The sequence below is a fragment of the Microtus pennsylvanicus genome, chromosome 10, assembly GCF_037038515.1.
Source record: "Microtus pennsylvanicus isolate mMicPen1 chromosome 10, mMicPen1.hap1, whole genome shotgun sequence".
Taxonomy (NCBI): Eukaryota; Metazoa; Chordata; class Mammalia; order Rodentia; family Cricetidae; genus Microtus; species Microtus pennsylvanicus.
The window spans coordinates 31,833,934-31,838,172 of NC_134588.1; the positions used below are offsets into that span (position 1 = coordinate 31,833,934).

A 4,239-nucleotide genomic window follows, 5' to 3' on the forward strand; every position below is an offset into this window, starting at 1 on the left:
ATCAGAATGCGGAATGTTTCGGAATGATAAATGTACCCTTCCAAGCTGCGCCCCCGCGGCTTTCAGAGTCACTAAGGTTGGGAGCCCCAGGTCCACAGACCACTCAAAGAGCAGGCGCGCCACACGGAAAAACTTCTCAGCGTTTTTTGATAAAAAAGAGAGAGGGAGGGAGGGAGGGAGGGAGAGAGAGAGACAGAGACAGAGAGAGAGAGAGAGAGAGAGAGAGAGAGAGAGAGAGAGAGAGAGAGAGAGAGAGAGAGAGAGAGAGAGAGAGAGAGAGAGAGCGTTCTCAGTGCTTTCTCCGCGGTCTGCGAGGGGATAAACGACTCCAAACAACGGGCGAGAACAGGAGCAGCCCGCACCAGCCTTCCCACCTGCCTTTGCTTCCTGCAGTATTTTCCCAGGTCCTACTGCGGCAATTTAAATGCTAATATGGAGTTAAGCACAGCTCTCTGAGAGAATGATGTTTTTGTGAGCCTTATTCGTCCCAGCTTTCTCTAGTTTAGCGGGGTCATATGTTTAAATTCTTTGACCTTCCAAACTTAAAAAAAAAAATCTCATTTTGTTGTTTTCTCAGCAGATTTTGTAAAAAGGGGAGGAAGGCTCCCACCCCTGAACCTGAAGCCTGCGATTTCGATGTGCTGAGTCAGAGCCCGCTCAGGGTCAGACACTTTCACCCCGGAAGAGCCCCGCGGAGCACCACGGCGGGGGCAGCGGCTGGTCTGGTGCTTTCTGAATATGGATGAGAAGACTCCAGAGGAGACAGGGTATATCTTATGCGCTAATGTATTTCTACGTTTAAGCTAGCGTTTAGCGACTTCTAGCTGAGCAGAAATCGTCTTTCGGGTTGGTGAGTGTTGGTCAACAGTATTCCTTCCTGGAGCTGGAGATGGTTCAGCGCTTAAGAGCACCTAGGTTCAATTCCCAGCACCCACCCAGACTCACAACTGTAGCTCCAGTTCCAGGGGACTGGGCGAAGTGAAGTCTTCTGGCCTGTGCTGGCACTAGGCATGCTTGTGGTACACAGACAAACATGCAGGCAAAATGCCCATACATCCCTAGAAAATGAAAATAAATATGAATGCCAAAGCACCGGCTTGTGGTGTATATTGGTGAGACAGTCTCTACTGTTATTTAAAAGATTCAGTTAAGATTCTCAATTTAGTTTTAAAAAGCTAGTAAGAAAGAAAAAAAAAAAGATGTAAGGATAAACCAGGCCCTAAATCAGCTCAAGTTTTAGGAAGTCAGTTTTTCTATTTTGAACATGCCCTTGAGTGGACTGGAGACGTTAGGGCAGTATTATATGGAGGAAGTGTTGAATGGACTGGAGACAGTACTACCTAGGGGGCGCAGGGCAGCGGCAGGGTGGGGGTGGGGTGGGGAGCTAGAGCAGGAAGCTACAGTTTCCTTAGAATCAGGTTTGTAGGAATTGTCGAGAGGTAGAGAGCAGAGATAAGAGCGCAGAATTGAGCAATCTGGCTGGGAGGGGAGGCTAATTCCTTTCTTTAATCTTAGCACTTGGAGGTAGAGGCAGGCGGCTCTCTGGAGTTTGAGGCCAGTCTGACCTCCAAAGTGAGTTCCAGGATGTCCAGGGCTACACAGAGAACCTGTGTCTCTAGAAGAAACAAACAAAGAAAGACTGGCAATTTTGTATTTAGAATGACTGTATTATTTTTATAACATAGAAGTGTTTTGTTTTCTCCTTAAGCCTTTGGGGTCCCTTAGGAGGAAGCCAGGGAGCTCAGTTAACACTGTGCCTTCCACAAGTGAGAAGGGCAGCAGCCCTTCCTGAATTTAGCCTGTTTTGAGAGTCTGGGAACAATTGATCTCTCCCTGCACTGCTTACTGAGAACTGCAGTCCTTGGACCAACCAGTGCCTGTGACGGATGATGGGTGTCTACATCCTGTGTGCCAGCAACTGCTGGGCTCTTTGTGTCTCCTCCATCCTTACTGTGCCCCGTCATGGAGGAACTGTTGTTCTCCAGGATCTCCGAGAAGCTGAGCATTCCCACAGCGCTTGGAGTTGGTGAAGAGTGGGAATCTGAGTGGGGACGAGCACCTTGTGACTAAGCGCTCTGGAGGCTGCCTCCACACTCATAAAAGAGACTAGTCACCGGCAAGTCATGCTAAGTACAGGAAGAATGTCACTGGCTGAAGTTCTTGCTTACCCTGTGAACAATGAAGGGGAAAGAGGTGGGGTAGGGTGGGAAGAGAGGGCAGAAAAGCTGTGTGTGTGTGTGTGTGTGTGTGTGTGTGTGTGTGTGTGTATGTGTGTGGCACAGAGAGACTCAGAAAGACTTCAAATAGTTCCCTGTGAGTAATACCTCCATATGAAGATGAAAGGACTTAGCCATCCGAGATCCATCATGGTCTTTACCTAGTTATATTGATGGATATCAGAGAGTTGGACTTTTAAAAAAACAAAGACAGGGCCAGTAAGACGGCTCAGCAGGTAGAGGCACCTATTGCTTGGCCTGACTACCCATGGTCTGTCCCTGGAACTCAAACAGTGGGAAGAGAAAACTGATTCCTGCTGTCTGCTGATGTCCACACCTTGCTATGAAAACACCCCACATCCCCTTCACTAATACATAAATGTAAAAGAAAAAAAAAGAAAACTAAAGACAAACTCCAGCCCCCTAAACTAACTATTATTTGCTATTCTACCTGTGACTAGACCTGGAAGGGGCCACATGTGCTCAGGAGAGAACAGGGACTTTCCTGAGGCGGGACAGGGATCAGAGCTACCCAGCAGGGAGGCACAGCACACCTGAGCTGTAGTCCTAGTCTGCAGAGTGAATTTTCTGTTTCCACTTCCCAAGAGTGGGGAGGCACCGTGCAGAGAATGGGGGTGCTCTGGGACCTGGGGCCAAAAGCTGGGGAGAAACCGAGACTACAGCAGCCCCAGGAAGAAGAGACTAGGAAATGGAAAGGGTGGAAGACATTGCCTCTGGCAAAGCCTAGGAAGGGAAGAAGTGTTGAGCTGAGTGAGTGAGGTGGAAAGAGGGTGAGGCCCGAGGTTGCGGGTCAGGCTGGTTAGTGACCAGTTTCCTGTGCTATGGCCAGAACCAGGAATTATACATGCTGAGCAAGGCTCTGTCCCTGAACTGTCCCCCTGCCCCACTGGTCAGCACCATTTTAGGGACTTGGTATTTTTTTTAAAAACTTTAATAGTGTTTATGAAGGGCTAGAGAGATGGCTCAGTGGTTAAGGGCATTTGTTGTTCTTGTAGGGCACCTGAGTTTAGCTCCCAGGACCCACAAGGTGGCTTATGACCTCCATAATTCCAGGTCCAGGCCATCTAATGGGACAAATAATTGAGGTGTCTATTTAACCTATCAGAGTGGACCTGGCCATCAGGTTCTCCCAGAATCCCTTAGTCTCTAACCTTTTACAGGGTATGGCTGGCATACACCACCCATCACCGACTCTCCAGACATCACCCATCTAATCCAGCCATTTTGGTTATCTTCCCCCGTCCTGTGCTCTCCTCCCCTGCTTTTTTTACCTGTTGCTCTCTCGGCTGCTGTACCTGGTTCCTGTCTCTCCCCTCTCTCTTCCCCTCCCCTCTCTCCTCACATGGTTCAGGGTCATGTTTACCCCGGACCCCACCCCCCACCTCCATGTCCCTATGTCCCTGCCTCTGCCCAAGCTTTCCCTTTTACCCACAATAAACCTTCTCTACCATACCTGGGAGCAGCCATATCCTTCCTTTTCATTTCCTTTCTTCATTCAGTTACTGTGAGAAGTAATTGAACCCCAGGCATGCATGAGGTACAAAGGCATATATGCAAGCAAAGCGGCTCTTACCTACATACAAGAAATGAATATTTAAAAACCCATGTGTGTGTGGGAGGGGGCGTGCACATCTGTGCCTCCACATGCTTGTGGACTCAGAGGACCGCCTGCAGGAGTGAGTCCTTTCTGTCCACCCCCCCCAACACGCTGGGAGGACACAATGTGACAGAGGTCAAACGACCACACTGGGTGTGGGGACTTGTCTCAGTGGGTAGGAGAGTTTGTCTCATGACACGGGGTCCTGAGTTCAAATCCCTGTACCCACGTGCAAAGCTGGGCAGAGCTGTGTGTACTGTAACCCCAGTGCTGGGGGACAGAGAGGGGTGAATGGGGGTGGCGAGTGGGCAGGTGCTTGCTGGCCATCCAGCTTACGAAGTGCCAAGCTTCACGTTCAGCTAGAGGGCCTTCTAAGAGTGCTGGAGGATGTCACCTGATGGCCTC

At 49.7% G+C, this 4,239-nt stretch overlaps 1 long non-coding RNA gene across 1 annotated transcript; it reads left to right on the plus strand.

Moving 5' to 3' along the window:
* The first annotated feature begins 261 nt into the window (after positions 1–261).
* On the plus strand, positions 262–3,770 carry LOC142858621 (uncharacterized). The gene is made up of 3 exons (XR_012912057.1): positions 262–404; positions 581–850; positions 3,233–3,770. It is a non-coding gene; the product is annotated as an uncharacterized LOC142858621 (long non-coding RNA).
* The last annotated feature ends 469 nt before the right edge of the window (positions 3,771–4,239 follow it).